Here is a 12,683-nt window from a genome sequence, read left to right as displayed (position 1 = left end):
TTGTCAAGTAATGTAAGAAAGTGCCAAGGGTCACATTACATGAGTTCTGAACGAAATTAGATTGGCACTCCTTGCCAGTTTCTCACCTTCTTCATGTGTATCCTGAGCATGACTTGTAACAAAGTGAGCAAATGAGTTATGAGGGGGTATCCATGATTCCCATGAAAAATAAAACTAAGTCATCTTTTGGTCTAACATTAGGAATGCTAGCAATTACCCAGATGTTTCACTTGGCGATTCCTTCTTGATTGAAACATTAACTGTATGTCGTGCTGTGCTAAGTGGAGTCCAATATGTCAACCTTCCTCATCCTCGTCTGATTCCACCAAGGACGCGTTGTCAGAGTCTTCGTCTTCTAATTCAGACTCGGGCTCAGCAGCAGAAGGCTCGTACCCCTGGTCTGATTCCTTTGTTTCCTCTGCCCCGGAATCGCTTGCCTCCATGTTTAGGAACTCCCAGCCACCATCGTCAACAAACTTCTGAGGATCATCAATGATAGTCTTCAGGATAGGACGCAAGTGAGGTTGACTGGATGGAATATCGATGCGGAGATAGGATGCTCTCATAGTACTTGAGATCAGAGGTGTCAATCCACTCCTTTATCGCGTCAAGTGAGGTTGACTGGATGGAATATCGATGCGGAGAACATCCTTCTTGAAGTCCTTGAACACGATAGCCATGTCAAAGTTCTTTGTTCCAAAGCCCACCCTCTCCAGATTAACAATCTCTATCTCACCCAGGACCACCACCAGGAAAGGAGTCTCAATTAGCTCAACCAAACAAGTTGAAGTTGGAATGATGAAAGCTGAAGCTTTATACGGAACCCCATGGAATCCAAGCTCTCTAAGAGGGATATGAAAGAACCACCCCCAGCAAGCCTTCCAGCAGTCTCTTCATTCTTTCGCTGAGCAATTTCAGCCTGGTGCTGTCTCTGGAGCTCTTCCTTGGACATCTCCGGGTTGTCTGACCCAAGTGTTGCCTTGGATGGTAGTGCTTCCAGGCCATTTGACTCAACCTATAAGCCCGCTCCGGCTTCGGAACTTCCTCCTCATCATTAAATGAATAGGCAACATCTTTAACAGCCTTGGAGCAATTGGTCAAGATCTCTGCAGTCTTGTCACTAACTTAAGCTGTATCAGCTAATAACTTAAAGAACTGCTTTGTCTTCTCATTGTTTGTTTCTGCCTGTATGTTACTCAAACACTGCAACTGCAGCCTTAAAAACTGCAGACATCTGATTGCCTGGTTTACATGCTGCTAAAGCAGCTTCCTGGGCTTTCAAAAGTGTCTAATACGCCCTGCTCTCTGCTGGGGTAGCATCTACCAGAAATGTTCTGGCAACATTGGAACAGTAGTTACTGTACCTGGACCCAGTTGCGCAGATGATGATACCTGCAGGATCATAGTAGAGATAATCATCATTGCTGGAGGCACCTGGCCTAAGATCAAACTTTCCTCCACTTTAGAAGACAGGAGGGTAGCATATATCAATATTTTCAGGCTTCAACTTCTCCTTGGCCTTCAAAGGATCAATAATAACCTTCTCTGTGTCATACATCAGTGACAAGTGTGAGACTTTTCTCTCCTCATCAATAACCTTCTCCATGGTCGGTACCACAAAGTTTTTCATTAGAGATGAAGTTAGGCAAGCAGGCTTTTTCACACATATGATCTTTGTGGCACCTTCGACGGCAAAAATCTCAGGAAACCCGTATGTTACGTCTGCAAGTTGTACACAGATCCACCAGATAACTTTTCTGCCCATGTTACCCTAAAAAAAAAAACTTTTCTGCCCATGTTTCAAGGAGCTTACCCTCAGTTGCCTCTTTTGCAATGTGACCAACAACTTAAGTGTCAGATTTCGACTGAGCACAAACAGCACGCAGTATTATCATCCATCAGGTCAATGCCATCCCCATTCTTGCTTTTCACATGCAAGACAATATCAGAACCAAAACAGCCTCATTTGCAGCAGCATCCTTGATGGTTCCAATGAGATTTTGCTTTCTTCTGGCTGCATAAGAAATGTATCTGCTTCTGCATGAAGACAATTATGGTTTCTGGAAATTCATCATATCCAAGTAACCAAACATCCAGAGCTGTGGATTTCACAGAAGGAGGCGGAGTCGCAATTGCAATGGCATCAGAAGAAGCCCAAAGATCAGACTTATTTTCGTTCCAATGGTCATAAAACACGTTAAGCCGCCTACTGAAGGTCTCTAGATTGATTGTATGGGCTGCTCCTGAGCCTAATTTTTCTTTACTATTATCTGCCATCTGTACCATGAAGCCAACTGCAGGAAAATTGATGATAATTAGCTAGTGCAATCGTCTGAAAAACAATACCAGTTACAGGCTTTGGTATGCATGTAGCTAAAACTTTTTATAAGCTAGCTAGTAGTAAAATGAGAATCAACGGCATCAAATTCATAGCACTGACAAAACGGGTGACATTTACGTACGTGGTCTAGAGCCTTATACAAATGCTTTTGCTTAGATATTATGATGATTTTTTTCGTGGCTTGTGTTCTCGATGACAAGACACAGCAAGCAGATGTAGGCCAGAAGATGATGATGGTTTAACCTTTGTATGCAGCCTGCCAGGGATACCAAAATCATCGAGCTTTACCTGCTTTGCAATCGAGGTGACCATTCTTACCAGTACGTACTTGTTATGCATGAACCTAGCGTGCAATTTGGATGTCATATACTGGAGTACCAATTTGTGGAGAGAGAGAGAGAGAGAGAGAGAGAGAGAGAGAGAGAGAGAGAGAGAGAGAGGAAAAAGAAAAGTAATGTGAAGATGAGAAAAGTTTTGGAGTGGAGAAATGCTTGCTGGATGCTAGAGATGGAGATGAACACCATAGTCTATTTTGAACAGTTTGATGTGTCAGCTTGTTATTTTGATTTTTCTGATTCAATTTTGTCTGCATATATGTATTCTAGGTCCATGCATGCATGTTTTGAATTTTGAGTCGTCTTTGCTTAGCAGATGATACATAGATAGATAGATAGAAACACCTCAAGGTCATTTGCTTATATATGATGACACATAATAATGGCAAGAGTAAAAAGAAGAGGCGGCAAATAATTCAAGGTCGGTCGACATTGGTTAATAATGCATATGATAGATGATGGTTTGCCCTCCCGTGCGGGCGGAGCCATGGTGGTGCCTATCACACGACCCGGTTGGATCGACCTCAAGGGAGGGCTAGCGTTTAAGGGCAAAATCACACGAGCAAAGCTGGGGACATTCAGAAGTGTCCATCAGTGTACAATGTAGATAGCTCTATTACATTCAGAAGTGCAATAAAAATACAAAGGGATGGGAAAAATAGAGACTGATGAATGAATACAAATTAGGACTTTGGCAAAAATGAATGGAATTCCAGTGTGAACATTCTGATAATTAGATTGAGAAAAATAAGCTCACTCACGAGAGTGCAGCACTACATATATAGATTTGTAACTCTATATATTGATCAATAGCGACAAGAAGAAATAAAAGATACTGCTGCTGCTTGTTCGCTCCATCAAAAATCTAATCTTCTTGGAGTGTGCAGCAGCTCTGAAGCTTGATCGGTTTGAAGCAAAAGTTCTGTATATCCTCCAGGGATCACTGGAATAAAAATGGTCGAGGGGTCCCCGTTAAACATATTATTTGCAAGGATAGGCATTGTAGAGTTAGAACCTGTGCCTGCCTCCGAATATCCCTGCTTCACAATAAGACGGAAACTATTTATAACTGTTGTGGTAGAATTAAATTGCCCGAAATATGTTCAAGAATTTCAATATTTGTTCCCTTCTATTCAAAAAATGTTCGCAATTTAAAAAACCAATTATCGATTACCATTCTTAGTTTAGAATTTCAAATTTAAAAATGTTTACCTTTATTTTACAAATTCAGAAACTATTAGCGAATTTCAAAAAATGTTGCCACTTTTAAAATTGGTTCACAAATTCGGAAAATGTTCATGTTTTCAGAAAAATCGAAAATGGAAATATGTTTGGCAATTGCAGAAATTTTCCCACTTTAAAAATTTGTTCACAGTCCGAAAAGTTTTCAAAATTTGTTAAAAAATTCAAATAATGTTTGGGAATTTTAATTTTAAATTTTGTTCACAAATTCGATTTTTTTTCATGTTTTCAAGATTTAGAATATTTTGTCGGGAATTTCAGAAAACGTTTGCATTTTGAATTTTGGTCACAAATTCAGATAATATTCGTGAATTTTTAAAATGTTCCTGCTTTCCATTGTTCATAAAAAATTCAATAAATGTCCATATTTTCAAAATTTGTTCGCTAATTAAAATAATGTTCGTGTTTTGAAAATGTTCGTAAATCCGAAAAATTGAGCTTTTTTCATTTTTGTTTATGGTTTTAAAATATTTATTCATAATTTTAAAAAATGTTTGTGTTTATAAATTTGTTTGTTTTTTGAGAAAATCTTTGAGATTCCCAAAAAATGTTATGCTTTCACAAAATGAAGATTTTGATTTTGTTTCAGAAATCTCAAAAATAAAACCACATTTGAAATTTCAAAAAAGTTCATATAAACTGGGTTGCCATTTTCGATATCAAATCTTTAGAAATTACGGTGGCTAGCGATGTTGATCACGTGCAGTCGTGGGAGCAAATCACACGAGCACGGTCCTATCTTTGCCTTTTTTCAACTCTCGAAGACTCGAACGTGATGGCTCCGCCTGCCACTGCAAATGGACCGGCCCAGGTTAGCCGTCTCTGTGCGAAACGCCGACCTTTTGCAGCAGCGAGTGGCATATAGGAGGTCCCCGATTTTTTTTTTGAGAAGATGGAGGAGGTCCCAGAAATGAGATGCAAGTAACTGACTGGTGGGCCTGCGAGAAACCTGTGTGGTATCTCGACCCAACTAAACGACTCCAGAGTCACAGGCCACTCTCTCCTTGCCTCAAAAAGGGAAAAGAAAAAAGAAAAAGGAAAAAAAAGCAGACCACTCTCTCCGCTCCTCTCACTCGCCACCCCCAAATCCCCAAACCCTCGCCGCCTCATCGTCCGGCGACCATGGCCGGCCGGCCGCCGTTCACCAACGTGGATCCCTTGACGGAGGCCGATCTGCGGCACAGGGGGCTCGACCCGCACGAGGTGGACGGATCCACGGAGCAGCTGCTCTCCCACATCTGCACGGAGCTCGTCCCCGCCCTGCCGCTCTCCGACCCCCGGCGGCACACGCCCCTGCACAAGATCCTCTCCTGCCTCGCCGTCACGGACGCCAAGCGTAACCCCGCCCTCCCCGCGCCCGACGGCGTCGACCGCATCATATATATGGTGAGCCTTAACTAGTTCCGTGGCAAGCTATGATATATATATGGTGAAATTGGTGATGGCTCTGTCCTTGAGATCCAAGGGCGCGGATTTGTTCTCTTCTTCGTCTGCAAGAACGACGAGCACATGGTGCCGACTGAGGTGTGCTGCATCTGCATACCGCGGCTCCGAAGCAACATTATCAGCATCGGCCAGCTGTATGAGATCAGCGTGAAGACAGTGGTCGAAGAGGATGTCGTGAGCCTGTAAGACCATCAGATGGTGCACGCGCGCGTGCGAGGCGGATGCCCAACCGCCTCTACTCCGGACCGTACGTCTTCCTCATCCTGTCAGAGTCGTCGGTCTGCTGCTGCAAATAGGGGACACGCGCGGCCTGCACGACCTCGCCGCCAAGGCTATGGCCGTCGACATCCCTGCGACTGCGATCGATCGCATCGAGCAGTTTACCGGGTGGTGCCCCCTTGGGAAGCAGACAGCAGTAGCAGCACCGGGCGCCGTTCCTGCGCGCCATGGATTACCGCGCGCACGGACACGGAGACCTGTGCGGACCGATCACCCCGGCCGGCCCGGCGGCATCAGCAAGTAACAAGTACTTCCTTCTCATTGTTGATGACGCGATTGGATATATACATGCATGTGGGTGGAAGTGCTCAGGTCCTCGCGGAGAATTAGCTCGGCCTGAAGATGAAGGTGAAGGGGATTTTTCAATTTATTTTTTTCTTCCTTTCGTTAGCCATAATCCCGTTGCAAACTTTGGAACCTAGTTAGTTTCCAGTTAGCAAAATAAATGCGACATATTTAGGCATTTTTCCCCTCATTTGGTCATTTGAGTATAAATAAGACATTAACCTTTGGTACAACTCTAAACACATCAACTGATGAGATCTCACCGTACCCCTTCATAATAAAGAATAGGATGATCTTTTTTTAAGAAGAGGCATGCTACGCGTCGGTCGGCGGATCTTTTAAAATGATCCGCCGCCTCGCGAGCCATATGTCAGTTTCTCTTCTCTAATTTCCTGCAAGGATACTTTTGTTGTGGAACCTAGGCTTCTCTAATTTCCCGCAACAAGACATTTGTTGTGAAACCTCCTCTTCTCTAATTTTTTGTAGCAAGTCCCATGTTGCAAAACCTCTTATTCTCTAATTTTCTCCAACAAGACCCTACATGAACGTACGGTGTTGTGATGTGGCTGCTGCTAGTGCTGGTGGTGCCAGGACGGGGGTGAGGCTGACGGTGCTCCACGCCAGCGTGGTGCATCTCGCGGGATCCGTCGATCTGATCGACGGGAGGCGTTTGGCGGCGGAGATCCATCACGGATGCGCTCGCGATGACGACCTATAGGCGGCGACGCTCGACAACGATGAACTACAGGCGGTGGAGCCTACAGGCAACGATGCTCGGTGGCGACGACCTACGGGCGGTGACGTTCAGCGGCGGCGACCTACATGCATGGGCTCCCCGCTTGGATGCTAGTCGTGAGTTCTTAGTCTGCAACAAACCATTTGTTTCGGTCAAGCTAATTGAAACAATGGGCAGGTTGCAAAAAATGTACTAGGATAGAGATTGCTTATGAGTCGTTCGATCCAAATCAAATCCGGCGCCAATGGAGGAGGTCGACGCGCGCACAAACATCCGCCGGTTGAGTGTTAGCGTTTTCCTTTTTTAATACATCGCCCGATGTACTTTTTTCTCTTTCTTTTTAATCTTCAAATAAACTGCGCCATGCGAGATTCGAATTTAACCCTCAAGGTTTACTTCTAGTTTTAGTAACAAACTGGGACAGGTTAATTGTTGTGCCCACTTGCTTTCTTTTTGCTTCTTATGTGACAAATGTAACTTTGTGAACTTTCAGGCCGGGGTTTCTCATGTTTTTTTTTAAATCGGGGTTTGTTTTTTTCCCTTTCCTTTTTATTTTTCATTTCAAAGTATTTTTATTTTTTACGTTTTTCAAATGTGTGAAGATTTTAAAATAAAGGAAATTCAAATTCATGAACTTTTTTGAACTGTTTTAGAGAAATTTTTGAAAATCTATGAAATTTTCAAATCTGTAAATATTTGTCAAAATTGAAGAACTTTTTTCAAATCCGTGAACGCTTGGGCTGGCCCAACAGGCGCACGATGGAATCAATTTTTAAAATAAATATTTTTCATTTACTTTTGACATCTTTCATTCAGACAATTGTCAGTGTTCAGCTCTAGTTTGAATGGAATTGGCTCATACCAATTCCGAGTTCAGAAACAAAAAGTGTAGAGGTGAAGCTAATGACAACACTATCAGCAAAGAAGAAAAGGAAAAAAAAACAGCCTTAAAACATGCAAAAGAGTGTCATCATGATGTGCAAGAAGTTGGGTACTGATATGACAAGGGGGCAGAGTAATTTGGTAGTATAAATTGATTCCCGAATCATGATTGCGGATGAGCATCAATATCAGACTTGTACTATTCAACTTATATCAATACAAGGGGCCAAATATCTTGATTTGTATTAGCAAATAAATACATGAAGCAAACCGGATGCGATAAGCAAGCGTTGGAATTTTAATCGTATTACAAACCTAAGCAAAATTACAGTAGCATGCCTGCCTGCAAATGAAAGCATGTTGAGTGATGGTGAACATATATTATAAATGAAATGACAGCAGTATGCAAATGAAACTATAGAATCAAATGACAGGGTGAGATGCTGTAGACGCTGTGTGTCGGTGCGCACTGAACTCGCTGGCAAAGAGTTGGGAACAAATACGCCTTGTAGGCTGTGGAGAGACGTGGACCTCGTCGTTCTCCATGTCGACGCGAAGCAAATACTGGCCTTTGTGCACTAGTCGACGGTCCACGATGCTTTCATCATTTACGACTAAGTAGACGACGCCGTCTTGGTGGATGCTGAGGACAGGGAGCGACGGAGCAAGCTGTCTCAAACCTGCAGACTGGTAGCTTACGTTTGCCCAGATTTTTTCGACATTGTACTTGCAGGTCATGGTCCAGCCTGAGAGGTCAGGCGACAGCGTCCAGACGATGAGTTCCAATCCACATTCATCCAAGGCGATGAGCTTTATGTGTGCAGCACAAACACAGGCCATGGACCGGAACTCGTCTGGGCGGACGATGTCTGGATACTCGGGGTTTACATCATAGGCTGGACAGTCTTGTGGCAGGTTGATAAAGCTGAACTTGTTGTTGCAGTCATGGTTGAGATCACAGAGCAACATGCCCTTGAGCAGATCCACCCAGCAAAGGAAAGAGCCCCGGTAAGAGAAGCACAAATCAACGGAGAATCTGCTGGATGGAAGGGGATGGCTCCCGGACAGCAAGACCCATTCTTTGGCAGACGACCTCCACAGCCAGACCCCGGCTTGGGAGAATCCTGGCATGACGAGCTCGGCAAGAACGTAGCCCTCCCCTTGGGCGTCGCACATGACGACGGCCGACTGGTGCCCCATGACTCCATGCAAGCCGTCGTCGTCGTCGGGGAGACGGGGGATCACGGACAGGGAGTCCTTCGCCTTCCTGGCGTCGTAGATGAGGTAGCCTCCCCGCAAACTAGAGCCAGGGCGGTACCCGCCGGCGTAAAGGGCGACTAGGTTCTTGTCCGTGCTGGAGATGCGGCCCGAGTCCAGGCCCATGTATGGCGGCGGGAGCGGGAGGGATTGCGGCGGCACCAGTATGTGGAGGAAGGAGAGTTCCGGCGGGTTGCCGACGATTGACCGGGCCTTGAAGGTCCGCAGGTACTTGATGACTTGATCACTTATGGCTTTGCGGTTTGGTGGTCCACTTCCTTCCCAGAATCCCCACGGGTAGGGGATTGACTCTCCGCCGGATACGGCCTCGTCGGGAGAGAAATCAATCTCGCGGTCGAGCAGAACCATGGAACGGGCCATAGCGGCTAGCTAGCTAGCTAGCGATTAGGGTTGGGTGGAGGGAGAAGGGATTTGGGGATCGATGGTGGCGGCTCGGCCTGGGTTAGAACAACTCTTTCCTGCAAAAACTTGTTCTGTAAAATATACGGTTCGCACTAAAACGGATAGGCTGTACCGCGCGGTATCGCACGGCAAACCAAGTTGTAGATATTTGTTTCGCCCGATGTCGTGCCGTACCGCAGATCTGTTTTAGGGTAATAGGCAAAATCATGATTTCAAACAACAGTCTTGCTAAGTCTCAGTCGACTAAGACTTAACAAAGTCTCAGTCGATACTATATCCGTGAGATCTTATATTGAGATTCATGTAAAAAAAAATTAGTTTTTTTTTTCATTTTTGCTCTTCCATGTTATGTCACTTGACTAATACTTGGTTAAATCTCACTGAGACCTAGCCACACCCTTCAATATAATCTTAAAAAAACAACAATATAAATCAAACCTAATAATGTTTTAGCATCATGCAACACAACAATTACAAAAATATTCAAATCCAAATAATTATTACAATAACAAATGGTCCTGAATTAAAAGAATTGTTCAAACCACACATAATAAAAAAAAATCAAATGACTAAAATGAGAGTTTATCTCCCAAACAGTTGTCCCTAGTGCTCAATGAGATCATCACAAAGCTGGCTGTGTGTCACATTGTCCTAGATCTTTCTATAGGTCGTAAGAAATACAATGATCTCTGGGTCCATGTCATGCTTGACACGGCTACCAATATAGTAAAACTCCAAGTTTAAATCTCATCATCGATGATCATGTTGTGAAAAATTACACATGCAGTCATAATAGCCGAGAGGGATTTCTTATCCCAGTAGCGAGCGGGGCCTTGAACAATGGCAAACTGAGCCTGCAACACACCAAATGTCCTCTCAATCTCCTTTCAGCAAGCTTCTCAAGCTTTGGCAAAAATAGTGTGTTTCCTAGTTTTTGGCTTACTGATGGTCTTCACAAATGCTGCCCACGAAAGGATAGATACCATCAGCGAGATAATACCTTTAGGGAAACACTGTGACGCCCCCGATTCAATCGTACACTAATCATGCACGCAAATGTGTACGATCAAGATCAGGGACTCACGGGAAGATATCACAACACAACTCTACAAATAAAATAAGTCATACAAGCATATAATACAAGCCAGGGGCCTCGAGGGCTCGAATACAAGTGCTCGATCATAGACGAGTCAGCGGAAGCAACAATATCTGAGTACAGACATAAGTTAAACAAGTTTGCCTTAAGAAGGCTAGCACAAACTGGGATACAGATCGAAAGAGGCGCAGGCCTCCTGCCTGGGATCCTCCTAACTACTCCTGGTCGTCGTCAGCGGCTGCACGTAGTAGTAGGCACCTCCGGTGTAGTAGGGGTCGTCGTCGACGGTGGCGTCTGGCTCCTGGACTCCAGCATCTGGTTGCGACAACCAGAAAGAAAGGAAAGGGGAAAAAGTAGGGAGAAAGCAACCGTGAGTACTCATCCAAAGTACTCGCAAGCAAGGAGCTACACTACATATGCATGGGTATATGTGTAAAGGGCCATATCGGTGGACTGAACTGCAGAATGCCAGAATAAGAGGGGGATAGCTAATCCTGTCGAAGACTATACTTCTGGCAGCCTCCGTCTTGCAGCATATAGAAGAGAGTAGATTGAAGTCCTCCAAGTAGCATCTCCAAGTAGCAACTCCAAGTAGCAACTCCAAGAAGCATCGCATAGCATAATCCTACCCGGCGATCCTCTCCTCGTCGCCCTGTAGAAAAGCGATCACCGGGTTGTCTGTGGAACTTGGAAGGGTGTGTTTTATTAAGTATCCGGTTCTAGTTGTCATAAGGTCAAGGTACAACTCCAAGTCGTCCTGTTACCGAAGATCACGGCTATTCAAATAGATTAACTTCCCTGCAGGGGTGCACCACATAGCCCAACACGCTCGATCCCATTTGGCCGGACACACTTTCCTGGGTCATGCCCGGCCTCGGAAGATCAACACGTCGCAGCCCCACCTAGGCAAAACAGAGAGGCCAGCACGCCGATCTAAACCTAAGCGCACAGGGGTCTGGGCCCATCGCCCATAGCACACCTGCACGTTGCGAGGGCGGCCGGAAGCAGAACTAGCCCCCTTAATACAAGAGCAGGCTTACGTTCCAATCCGGCGCGCGCCGCTCCGTCGCTGACGTCTGAAGTGCTTCGGCTGATACCACGACGCCGGGATACCCATAACTACTCCCGCGTAGATGGTTAGTGCGTATAGGCCAGTAGCCAGACTCAGATCAAATACCAAGATCTCGTTAAGCGTGTTAAGTATCCGCGAATGCCGAACAAGGCCAGGCCCACCTGTCTCCTAGGTGGTCTCAACCTGCCCTGTCGCTCCGCCACAAAGTAACAGTCGGGGGCCATCGGGAACTCAGGCCCACCACTACCTGGATGGAGCCACCTGCCCCTTCAGCCCCCATCTCCAAACAGTATCACCAGTAATGTAACAGTGTAAAATATATAGTATATGCCCGTGATCACCTCCCGAAGTGATCACAGCCCAGTAGTATAGCATGGCAAACGGACAAGAGTGTAGGGTCACTGATGGAACACTAGCATCCTATACTAAGCATTTAGGATTGCGGGTAAGGTATCAATGACTGTAGCAGCAATGACAGGCTATGCATCAGAATAGGATTAACGGAAAGCAGTAACATGCTACACTACTCTAATGCAAGCAGTATAGAGAAGAGTAGGCGATATCTGGTGATCAAAGGGGGGGGCTTGCCTGGTTGCTCTGGCAAGAAGGAGGGGTCGTCAACTCCGTAGTCGAACTGGGCAGCAACAGCGTCGGTCTCGTAGTCTACCGGAGAGAAGAGGGGGAAGAAACAATGAATACAATGCAAACAAATGCATATCGATGCATGGCATGACAAGTAACGATGCTAGGTGTGCCCAATCGCGGTAGTAGGTGATACCGACGAAGGGGGGAAACATCCGGGAAAGTATTCCCGGTGTTTCGCGTTTTCGGACAGATGAACCGGAGGGGGAAAGTTGCGTGTTTGGTATGTTAGAGGTGTGTGGTGGACGAGCGGGCTGCGTATCCGGGTTCGTCTCGTCGTTCTGAGCAACTTTCATGTACAAAGTATTTTCATCCGAGTTACGGATTATTTTATATGATTTTCTAAAGTTTTAAATCATTTTTAGAATTTATTTAATTAATTTAATTTAACATTATCCAGAACAGTGCATGCTGACGTCATCATGACGTCAGCATGATGTCGGCAGTCAACAGAGGTGTTGACTGGGTCGCTGACGTGTGGGTCCCAGCTATCATTGACTGTTAACTAACCTAATAGATTAATTAACTAACTAGGTGATTAGGTTAATCTAATCAGGATCAATTAAGTTAATTAATTCTTTAATTAATTAACTAATTAATATTTTAATTATTTTATTTATTTATTTATTTATTTTATTAAATCTTTC

General features: G+C 44.9%; 1 pseudogene; it reads right to left on the bottom strand.

Annotated features, from left to right (window-relative positions):
* Window positions 1-296: 296 nt before the first annotated feature.
* On the bottom strand, window positions 297-2,653 carry LOC123038746 (FACT complex subunit SPT16-like; annotated as a pseudogene).
* Between the last annotated feature and the right edge of the window lie 10,030 nt (window positions 2,654-12,683).

The sequence above is a fragment of the Triticum aestivum genome, chromosome 2B, assembly GCF_018294505.1.
Source record: "Triticum aestivum cultivar Chinese Spring chromosome 2B, IWGSC CS RefSeq v2.1, whole genome shotgun sequence".
In the NCBI taxonomy this organism is placed as follows: domain Eukaryota; kingdom Viridiplantae; phylum Streptophyta; class Magnoliopsida; order Poales; family Poaceae; genus Triticum; species Triticum aestivum.
This window is presented reverse-complemented; position numbering and strand designations above follow the sequence as displayed.